Source organism: Haliotis rubra, unplaced genomic scaffold (assembly GCF_003918875.1).
Source record: "Haliotis rubra isolate DU_JTF1 unplaced genomic scaffold, ASM391887v1 Scf334, whole genome shotgun sequence".
Lineage (NCBI taxonomy): Eukaryota > Metazoa > Mollusca > Gastropoda > Lepetellida > Haliotidae > Haliotis > Haliotis rubra.
In genome coordinates this window covers 96726-109200 of record NW_025767007.1, presented here as the reverse complement: position 1 = coordinate 109200, position 12475 = coordinate 96726, and the positions used below count along the sequence as shown (strand labels likewise).

The 12475-nt window shown below is 41.6% G+C and overlaps 1 protein-coding gene across 1 annotated transcript in view; it reads right to left on the bottom strand.

The window, feature by feature from the left end:
- LOC124284324 (innexin unc-9-like) overlaps positions 1-7186 on the bottom strand; it is a 28580-nt gene extending 21394 nt beyond the window's left edge. The window contains exons 1-2 of the mRNA XM_046720403.1: positions 7103-7186; positions 6393-6493 (exon numbers count right to left, since the gene is read on the bottom strand). The gene's annotated coding sequence lies outside the window, so the exon portion shown is untranslated. The remainder of the gene's footprint in view (positions 1-6392; positions 6494-7102) is intronic.
- Between the last annotated feature and the right edge of the window lie 5289 nt (positions 7187-12475).

Genomic DNA, 12475 nt, shown 5'->3' with positions numbered 1-12475 from the left:
ATTTACCAACGGATTCGTGGGTTCTTTTAAGTGCACAGGGTTGTGTACTGTACACTAGGGGTTGTGACAATACTGAAGGAGTCTGAACACAAGTTGACTCCAATGTTTTACACCCGGTCACAGGTGGGCTCGATCCCGTCACCTCAAGCTCACTGGATCACTAGCCTGGCGCCTTAGACAGCTCGCCCACCATGTCCCCACAACAGGGTTAGAATTGATCTTCAGTAACCCATACTTGTCGAAAGAAGCGACTAACGGGATCGAGTGGTCAGGCTTGCTGACTTGGTTGAAACATGTCATCGTATCCCAACTGTGTAGATTGATCACTGGATTTTCTGGTTCAGACTCGATTATATACAGATCGCCGCCATGTAGCTGGGATATTGCGTCGTAAAACTAAACTCATTCACTTACTCACTAGAAATGAGGGGCGGTGGGGTAGCCTAGTGGTAAAAGCGTTCGCTCGTCACGCCGAAGACCCAGGTTCGATTCCCCACATGGGTACAATGTGTGAAGCCCATTTCTGGTGTCCACCGCCGTGATATTGCTGGAATATTGCCAAAAGCGGCGTAAAACCAAACTCACTCACTAGAAATGAAGATATACTCTGGTTCCCTAAGTGCAATAGATTACCATACAATTCAACCACGAACATCTTTACAAATTATTTTCGATTCCGAAAGGGATTTGTTCAAGCCCCGGATGGACGGAAGAGGACTTTCACGTACCGGTACCTGTTGTGGTTTTCGGCTATGGCGACCACAAACACACACGGATATCCCGAGACCACGGTATTACACAGTTTACATACGGATATCCCGAGACCACGGTATTACACAGTTTACATACGGATATCCCGAGACCACGGTATTACAGTTTACATACGGATATCCCGAGACCACGGTATTACACAGTTTACATACGGATATCCCGAGACCACGGTATTACACAGTTTACATACGGATATCCCGAGACCAGGGTATTACACAGTTTACATACGGATATCCCGAGACCACGGTATTACACAGTTTACATACGGATATCCCGAGACCACGGTATTACACAGTTTACATACGGATATCCCGAGACCACGGTATTACACAGTTTACATACGGATATCCCGAGACCAAGGTATTACACAGTTTACATACGGATATCCCGAGACCACGGTATTACACAGTTTACATACGGATATCCCGAGACCACGGTATTACACAGTTTACATTCGGATATCCCGAGACCACGGTATTACACAGTTTACATACGGATATCCCGAGACCACGGTATTACACAGTTTACATACGGATATCCCGAGACCACGGTATTACACAGTTTACATACGGATATCCCGAGACCAAGGTATTACACAGTTTACATACGGATATCCCGAGACCACGGTATTACACAGTTTACATACGGATATCCCGAGACCACGGTATTACACAGTTTACATACGGATATCCCGAGACCACGGTATTTCACAGTTTACATACGGATATCCCGAGACCACGGTATTACACAGTTTACATACGGATATCCCGAGACCACGGTATTACACAGTTTACATACGGATATCCCGAGACCACGGTATTACACAGTTTACATACGGATATCCCGAGACCACGGTATTACACAGTTTACATACGGATACAAATGCGGATGCTCATTCGTTCTATATTTTCTAACCGCCTCCGTGGTGTAGTGGTTAGAGCGTCCGCTCGGAGAGGGGAAGGTCGCGGGTTCGATCCCCGACCGCATCATACCAAAAAACGTTAAAATATGGTACTTGTTGGTCCCTGCCTGGCGCTCGGCATTAATGGGTACAACAAGGACTGGTCTGCTCGGAGTCAGTATAATGTGTCTGAGTGGGGTATTCATGCTTCTCTGCGGCATGGTATCTCAGTGGGCTAGCACTATAAAACCAGCTTAAGTCTGGGCTAGTACAAGCACCGCACATACACATACACACGCATGCACGTCGTCATATGAGCGAAATATTCTCCAGCACGACGTTAAAACCCAATTTCACCTCACCTATATTTTCTAGGCGGTAGGGTAGCCTAGTGGTAAAACGCGTTCGCTCGTCACGCCGAAGGGTACAATGTGTGAAGCCGACTTCTGGTGCCCCCAGCCGTGATATTGCTGGAATAAAGGTAAAAGCGGATGAAAAACTAAATTCACTCCCTTACTATTTGTTCTGATATCAAACACCACACAGAAAACCTCAGCCAACATACACTTTGACTTAGCACTGCGTATTATGCTACATCGTTTATGTATGTAGATACATTTTAGAATATTTTCACTGTTTCTGTATATTACATTAGTACCTATCTATCTATTTATTTATCTCAATTTGAGTCGCGTCCTATCTCCACGTTCCAGTCACCTGCTGGGTCTGCTGCCACCATCTTCTCATGACCTCTTGGACACTGGTCAGTTTCGTGAACCGGGTCACGGTGACCTCACGCTCTAAGACAAAGGACATGTTTATTCCATATGGCCACGCGATATTTATTCCATGGGGCCACGCGATGGTCATCCTCGTTCTAAGGCTGATGTGTTGTGGAGTGCTGTGTTTATGTTGTGACGCTGATCTGTACATGAAGTGTTGAGTAATGGGCTATGTTGCGGGTGATTGTGTAGACTGTGGAATGACGCGGTTTAATCATGAGACTTAATTGAACTGTGCAAGATATACTATCCTTCTCAACCCCTGTAACACAATCTTAGCTTATCAGTTCTTCTAAGGGAGTTTGACAATGCTAAGACAGCAAGCACCATGCACTGGGATAGATAATTTTAGACATGACGCTATTCTATTTCATTAAGTCTCCGACGGTGAGGCGTGGTACCAAAAACACCACTCATGCGTCATTTACTCTCTGTCTCCCCGCCTCATGCACTGAGTCCACTAAATGTATAGTTTAAGACATGCCACCTCAGACAAAAACAAAGAAACACTCCTCCCCAAAATTATAAACAAATAAACAACCAAACCAACAACAATGAAACCCATGAAAAATAACAACGGTTATCACCATCTGGACACGATATAGAATAATCTCTAATAGTCTCTGATTATACATGTACACAATTGTGATAGAAACAAACAATTCCTTTTAAAATGAAAAAGAGCCCCAGATTTGTTTTATTTAGGCTTTAGCCTTGCAGAAAGGGCTGGGTGTAAGGGAACAGAACGCGATTCAGGGACTGAAAGACAGACTAAGACACGATATTCATAGGCGGTCCTAAAAGATTTTTAAATGACCATTCAAACTCGTGAAAATAAAGTGTGCACCCCCACCCCCTTCTAAAGAGTGTGCGCGCACGCACGCGCGCACACACCTTCTCAAAAAGCTGTATCCGCCTCTGATATTGTAGTAAGCAATAAGCCAGGAATAACCAAGTCTGACCACACAACGTCTTGAATGGGAGCCACTGACGCTGAAATGTCGTCGTCGGCACGGGTACTACAGATATGTACACCAGGTACTTTTCTATAAGTTTTCTATATACGAAAATGTACCCTAAACAAAGTAAAAATACAAACACGTACCCGCCCTACCCAGTACCCAAAACGAGGGTCGAAACATTGAGTTGTTCCCGTTTCTGTGTATGCTCATTTCTTATTTAACGCGATCAAATGCATTTAATGCAAATGTAGGACAGTTCCGATCAAGAAAACGGCATAATATGGAATGGACTAATCCTAAGGTACGTTTCTGTATTCTGTAGTACCCGTGCTGATAACGACCCCTTCAGCGCTACTGACTCTATCATACAAATACCAGTGTATGTTAAAAACGACCGCGTGGAACGAATGATGTAATTGCTACATTTCTCAATTGTGAATATAATCACGTTTTCTGGGAGAAATTCGCAAGAGGATCCTGTTTGTTGAAAACGGACACAAAAGTATCCCCCAAACACGGATCCTAACCCGCACCAAGGCATAAACAAGCGTCTATGGTAAGAATGGCCCTTGTCACTCAAGGATGGGAAACGTGATACGTCCCATGTTTTCGTGGCGCCGTGGGAAGAGTGTGGTGGACATCCCAAACCTGAATCAGACATTATACAGTACTTTCTGTATCACACTCTATCCAAGGGAGGTAAGCGTTCTGTAGGTTCCACAGGACTAACCGTTTGACGATAGCTTATCTTACCATTCTTGAGGCTTGTTGGAGTATATTTATTTTAGACGCTAACCTAAAGGCATCGCCTGCAGTTGCGATATGAATATGATTACCAGATTGCAAGAATACAATTTATTAAATTAAGACAACATGTCCAGATACGATGAACTCACGACCTTTGCCCTGTGGCACCAATGTGTGTTCACATTTCAACATATTTGACTACCTGTCGCTGTTTTAAGTTTAGGATATTGTCCTTACTGCTAAGTACGTAATCTAAATATACGACACGAGAACATAAACACTCCGTGTTACCAGGACTGGATTCGAACCTGAATCTTCTGCATAATGGGTGAATGTTTTAACCCCATTGCTTTATAAGTACAGTCGAACCCCGTTTATCCGGACATTCTGGTTACACTCGGAAATCGTCCGGATAGCGGGGCGTCCGGATCAAACAAGCAAAACGCATTGACAATGTACATGTATACAAAACACGCAAACGCATAACACCAAACTTACTTACTTAACCTTGAATTGTAAGAATTTTATGATATCGATCAAGTTGATTTAGGATATGATAACCAATAGAATACATATGTACCCTTTTATAACACAGATTCTTTACCAATAAAATACAAGACGTCGAAGGGAGGTAACTGACGTAGTGACCATCAGCCTTATTTTCAGCACTGGTCAGCTTCACGTGCTGGATCCCGAGCGGCTGGCACTGACCACCCACATCCGGTCAATAAGTGGCCATATACCATGCATATGTCATTGTTCAGTTAATGTGGTATTATATACAAGAACTGGACTCTTGACCCGCCAGCCATAATGGCAACTGGCCACGGGTCAGCTGGGTCCCTGATGTCAAACATACATAAACACGTGGCCGTTCTGCATTAACAGTGGTACACAACATAGCCCCGGAGGAGATAACGACCAGATTTACACTATCAACAACAACTATTTACGCAACAACTTCTATATTCAGGATAAAATGTCACTGATGGTCTTGCCAGGAACGGGTTAAAAATGTCAAGGATATACATTAAGAAAATAATTTACATATTAAAATTGTACAATAGAGCCATAACATATGTGAATTTGTGAAACAGATACCAATACATCTATATTTTTATAATTTATACTTATACAAAATATTCCTCAAAATAATTGTGTGGATGTGTTACATATTGCACTGCATATTTTCTTCGTATCCTGTTCAGGGCTCCTGACAGCGGAAGAAGTGCAGCTAGGCCTGTGAACGAGGATTGTGTGTGTCGACAGTTCCGGCTTGCATCACATGGGAGCTGTTATTTACACGACCAGTGCTTCCCGTTTAATTTCCGATGTCAAAACCTGAACGGAATCGCGACATATTTTTGTTTTGCAGTTGAATTCTCTAAAACCTGCACTGATCAGTCAGAATATGAAAGGAACAGATGAACAACGAAAATTATATTTTGTAGAATCATACTTTAAAAATTTGAATTCATTGGCACACTCACGATGATTTTCATTACAATGCCAATTGGGTAATTATGTTTGGTTGTGTGTTTTTAACGCACATCAATATTTCAGCTGTAGGCTATGGCGGCGGTTTGTAAATAGTCATAATTTGGAAATGATGATGACAATCTTACATAAAATTAGATCAAAGACCATATTATAAATTTATTATATGGTCTCTGATTGGATACAACAGGCCCACTGACAGTTTCTCTTACAGATGCAAGAGCACTTGTTTAAATCATCCCTATTTCATCCTTATCATGTCCTCGGCTCCAGCATCCCTTCCTCGTCCCCTTGTTTAGCTCTAAGCACTGAACTTACGCTGTTTGATGGGCTGCTTATACTTGAGGGTTGTTTTTGACACTAAGACGTTGTAAACAGCTTTGTTTCCTGACAAGATGTTGACCTAGTCCATCAACACAAAGCTTTAGGGTAATGTTGGGATGGCATACAATCTTGTTTGACTTCTCATTTGAACATTTTTCTCTTTCAGATCAAGAGAAAACCAGTTGTAAACATGTTGTCTCACTACTACACACACTAATGATGGTTGTCAAGATTTTGAAACCTGTGAACCACTTGACCTATTTGCGCCAAAACATCTCTTTGTGTTAATGGATTCGTTTGAACCACACAACCACGTGTTGCACCAAAAGTAAATCATAAATGTGTCATCACCCATCTTATATATGTTCTATCAATTGTTAAATGCAACAATACAAAAATTTAACTTACAGTTCTGGCGGATACAATTCCTGTGCTTCTCACAACATGTCGCAAGCACCACTGACTTCGGCTCCAAGCTTCACTTCTCACGTTACTGCGACTTGCGGGGACTGTCAAAGAAGGGGCACTCTTTGGGTGAAGGGAATTATCAAAGACTTCGCGCAATCACTGAGAGCGTCGATCAAAGCAAAATAGGAATAGGAAACAGAAAGATATTCTTGTTTAGGATTTTTAAAATATTACCTGGTGTAATATAACCTTATTTCTTTAACAAACATGGAATTAAAACATGAATCATGCCTTTTCAATTCTATTCCCGTTGAGTCTGTTAACTTGAACAAGACTTGTAAAACCTTAAAATGAATTTCAGTAGAGAGAACGACGTTACAAATGCAAAATATTTTATGAATACTTTGACATTAATCTAATTTCATATTTAGACCCCATCAACAAATCACTTAGGTCAAACGTGTGTTCTCATTTTGTTATATATTCACAATTCCACGCCACCGTTCCACCTTAGTTTCAGGAAAATAGATCCCAATCCCGAATAGTACTGGAATAGAAATGCTTAACAGAACGTATTAATTCATGAATAATTCCATCAGCATACAAATAATAGTTCCATTCTTCGCCTTAATAGCATCAAATCGCTTTAAGTGTGGTAATTGGTATATAATTCCTCCCACATATTACTATATACTAACAATATTACTTACTGTTTTAAAATGGAAACATAAAACGACGTCTTCCAGAGAAAACAGGACAATTCCATCGCTGTTAATGGTATTATTTGGTCCTCAGTCGAATGAAACACTTTATTACGTTCTGTCAGCCAGCAAGGTCGTAAACGGTAATCTAATTCGCCTATATCTCCAGACGTACTTATGTAATTTGGTCCCTAATGCCAGCGACTGGCTGTAAGGGGGATAATGGAAGATAATATGATAATATGCATGCGGTATTACCGGCGACTCAGGCCGCCAGGAATGCTCATGTAATCTGGCCGCCACAACGTTGTAATGACTTCATTCAGTCACCGGGCAGCGTTATGCTTATTTAGACATATTTATGGAGTAGAAATGATTGACAATGACAATTTGTAAAATTCATCTTTTCTCTTCGACAATAACTGTGAGTCAGGCTGGTCAAATGTCATGCTTCATCAGACGTTACCTAACAGATGTCAGACGATATCCGGTTCGTGTCTTTATGACTAACTGGACAGCTCTCTTTCAATCAGTTTGTGAAATCACGCCCCTCTGCATAAACCTTATCCATATGTGAGTAAATGGCGGTACAACGAACGAAGTGATATACTTTACACCTACAGAACAGTATACATTTACGTGTGCCACAAGTACAACACATTATGCATTCACATAAATTCCACAACTACAAACTGACTGTACATTCACGTGTATTCCACAAGAAAACAGCATGCATTCACGTAAATTCTACAGCAACCAAACAGCATGCATTCTGCAACTACAAAACAGCATGCATTGACGTGAATTCCACAACTACAAAACAACATGCAATCACGTGTATTCCATAACTACAAAACATCATACATTCATGTGAATTGCTCAGCTACAAAACAGCAGGTATTCACGTGAATTCCACAACTACAAAACAGCCTGCATACAAGTGAATTCCACAAGTACAAAACAGCATGCATTCACGTATATTCCACAACTACAAAACAGCAGGTATTCACGTGAATTCAAACAACAAAACAGCATGCATACAAGTGATTTCCACAACTACAAAACAGCATGCATACAAGTGAATTCCACAACTACAAAACAGTATTCATTCACGTGAATTCCGCTGCTACACGGTACGCATTCATGTGAATTCCACAACAAAACAACATGGCTTGACGAGAATTCCACAACAACATGCATTCACATGAATTCTTTAGCCATAAAAAAGTATGCATTCGCGTGGTTTACACATACATGAATTCTACAACTACAACACACCAAACATTCACGTCTACTCCACACCTTCATCATATAACCTGCATGAACCGCTATGATATTGACATATTTTACACCCGCTTCAGTAGATATTATGCTCTATACCTTTTCACTCTGAGTGAAGGTGAAACGAATTCAAGGTTTCCAGAACAATATGTACTGAAGATGGTATAAAACACATCAATATCACAACGGTTTATGCAATTTTAAATGACGGACCACGTATCTAACTTAGATATTACTTGAGGATGGCCTGACCAGGGGAGATAATCCGTTAACCTGGAAAGCGATACGAAAGAAATTCCTCTCTTGGTATCCTGTTTGATCATGAATACAGACTTCTGATTAAAGTGCGTGATGCCATTGTGACAACCTGACTATCTCGGACATTGTATGTTAGGTTCCTATGGTTTCAGATGTGTATGGTACAGTCAGGATTTCCCATTTTACTTCCCTATTTAAGAATAGACTTCTTGACTGTGATAAACAACGGATTCTTGGTATAAAGTAGTGAGTGAGTGAGTTTGGTTTTACGCCGCTTTTAGCAATAATCCAGTAATATCAAGGCGGGGACACCAGAAATGGGCTTCACACATTGTACCCATGCGGGGAATCGAACCCGGGTCTTCGGCGTAACGAGCGAACGCTTTAACCACTGGGCTACCCCACAGGTATAAAATAAGTGAATCTCTCCATCTAAGGTATTTTAAAGAAGAGAAATCATTGTTAAATGTTAAAAAATTAGGTTACATCCATTAATCACTTAGCAGTTAGAAGAAATATATTTTTATTGATATTACATGCACTTCCACTGAGATGTAATATTAGAGGTATTAATTTTGATAGATATGTAAAACATGTGACTGCGGCTCGAATGAAGATGAAATTCACTTCATGTTAGAATGTACAGCATATAATTTATTACAGATAAGTATTTTCCATATTGTGGACAGGATAGCATACTGACCAATATCTTCATTTCATTAGCAGCAATTGTACCCATGCACTTTTTAACGGTTTGAAATATGTAGTATTCCCAGAAAGTAATGAGAAAGCTGTTTCGGCAAATATCTAATTCATGTATGTAAACTATAGACGTTTTTTTTAAATGAATATGTTGAGATATTATTCTCTTACAGTCTTAGTGTCTTTTCAGTACTTTGTGAGACCTCCTTGTCCTGCAATACACGACTGTATCCGCCTTAGCGCACTATCGATCAAAGTTTGCAGGAAATCGTCTGACAGTGTATCCCAATATTCGACCACTTCTTTCTTCATATCCTCAATATTTCTGAGTCCTTTTTCGTTTATTCTGTCCTTCGTTAGCCACCACACATTCTCAGTAGGATTAAGATCTGGGCTGTAGCTGGGCCAGTTAAAACATGAACAATTTCGTCCGACAACCTCTGTTTTGTGTAGCCGGCAGTGTGTTTTGGGTCGTTAGCATGCTGGAAAATCCAGTTATCTTCATTCACTGTTCGGGCCGTTAGAAGGAAGTGATCATTTAAGATGTCAACATATCGTTCCTGCGTCAAATTTCAAGTGAAAATACACAACGGCGTCACTCCACGCGATGATATCCCACCCCACGTGTGAAATTTCGGGCTATGTTTTTGTCCAAATTTTCACACAGTTTGGAAAAAGCCAGACAGAACTTTCACAGGAAAAGAAAACATTACCCCAATCTTAATTTTCGTGAGCCCTACATCAGTTTTTAAAACGTCTTTCTTTTTGTGCATTGTTCATCAATGGTGAGGGAATTCAGCGCTTTTTCAACCAGTTCTCTTTGTAATTCCTGTCTAAGGGTTTCATTACATATCTTATGACTTCCTCTACTAATCATCTAATTTCTGATATTTTCAACGCTTTTCAATTTTCCCCTTCTCACAATCTGACCAAGTCGCCGGCGATTCGTAGTACTGAAACTCCTTGGCCTCCCTGCCCCTGAATTTATGCTCAATCCCAACTCCTGGCTGAATATTCTTCAAAGTTTTTATTATTATTATGTTTTACAGATTAAAGATGAAAAATGCAGCAGAGATTCGGGTGATCCTGGCACAGTCAGGCTGGTAAGGCTCATCATCAGCTCAGGGCCCTCGCCCATTCTACACGCAGCCCAGACAGGGAATGGGACTTCTCCCAGGAAACACTGCCTAGTCGAACCCACCAAGAACTTTCCGGAGAATATGAAAGCTCCCCAACACTGCAGCCTTCTGCATTACCCAGCGTGTCAGAAGGGCTGTGCTCCCGGTGGAGAACCCGGGCACTCTCCTGATCTGCGCCAAGAGATCAGGAGGTACCAAACCAAGGGCTCCGAGAACAATGGGGAGCCTGACGACAGTGTACTTGGGATGCAAGCGAGACATTTCAAAGGCGAGGTCCGCATATTTATCATGCTTTTCCTGAATCTTGCCAATCACGTTGCTGTCAAAAGGGACCGGAAATTCAATGATATAAATAAATTCATTGGCTTTATCAAAAAGGACAAGATCGGGTTTGTTGGCAGGAATTCTTCTGAGGGCTGTATATGGGCCTATTCCACAGACGTTTAAAAGCATCATTTTCCATGACGCCCTGGACATGTTCAGGGTCATACCATGGATGGACCTCGGAGTCAAAGCCACAGACATGGCGGAGACGGTAGTAAAAGCAACGAGCCATGCCATCATGTCGTTTAAGATATGCTGTTTGTGCCAAAGAAGGGCATCCACTGACAAGGTGTTGGACAGTCTCTGTAAATTCATTACATAGTCGACATTTCAAATTGATATTTTCCTTAAGAATCACATTTTGGCGATTACGAGAGGGAAGTGACTGGTCCTGAGCAGCAAAAAGGAAGCCCTCAGTTTCACATTTAAGACCAGCCAACTTCATCCAGGCGAAGGAGTCGGTTGGATTGCTATTCTGTTCCACACACTGCATGTACACACGATGCAATGGCTTCTCAGAAAGCTTCTCCACAAAAGACCGACTCTGGGCAGACTTGGTGAAGTGCTTCACCTGGTTTACTCCCATCACTGTACCGTCCAGCAGTACATCGTCATCAACAAAATCAACCTCAAATCTCAGATTCTGTCCAACAACCTTGGCACGCTTAAAAAAGCTGTGGAATTCCTTGCTTTCATCATGAGTCTTCACATGCATCACCAGAGGATCATCCGATAAATAAATATGTGCAAAAGTACACAATAAAACTCTATCATTAAGAGCCTCCACATTAATCAAACCCCGACCTCCAGAATTGATTGGCATATATAAACGGTTAAGAGAGGAACAAGGGTGGTGGGCTCTGTTGTCAGACATGATCCTTCTGGTCAGGCGGTCAAGACTCTGGATGTCTTGGTTTGTCCAATAAACTACTCCAAAGGAATAGGAAAGGACTGGCACAGCAAAAGTATTGGTGGCTTTGACCTTGTTTCGAGCATTTAGCTCTGAGCTCCAGATTTTCTTTAAGCGAGATTTTCATACTCAGCCCGAAGTTTTTTCATGAATTTGGGCATTCTGGAGCTTGTCTCGAACTTGGTATTGGTATCTCCTTCGGCAAGGAGTTCGATGTCATCCATGTAAAGGAGATGGGTAACCGGTGTTGGGGGTCTGTCCTGGGGAGGTCCGGGATGGTAACCCTCCTCTCTGTTGAGCAGAAAGCTCAAAGGATTTAGAGACAAACAAAAGAGCAAAGGAACGAAGGAGTCCCCCTGGAAAATTCCCCTTCTGATTGGAATCGATTCCAAAGTCTGCACCTGCCCTTGCGAGTACATCTCAATTTGAGTCGACCAGCAACTCATCAAAGACTTGAGTAAATCAAATAGTCGCTCCGGGAGGTCAATACAATGAAGAGACTTCAGAATCCATTCATGAGGGACAGAGTCGTATGCCTTTTTTAAGTCAATCCAGCACACAGAGAGGTTGCGGTGATGTTTTAGCCTCTTCCAAAATCATTTTCTGTACAAGAAGTTGATCCTTGATCCTTCTTATTATAGGATATTTATATAGCGCACATATCCACGCAACTAGTGCATGCTCAAGGCGCTGGTAATTTTTCCTCGATCACTGGATGTCAATCTCAACAGCACATCGTATTATCAATCTCAAATCCCTAGGGAGTAT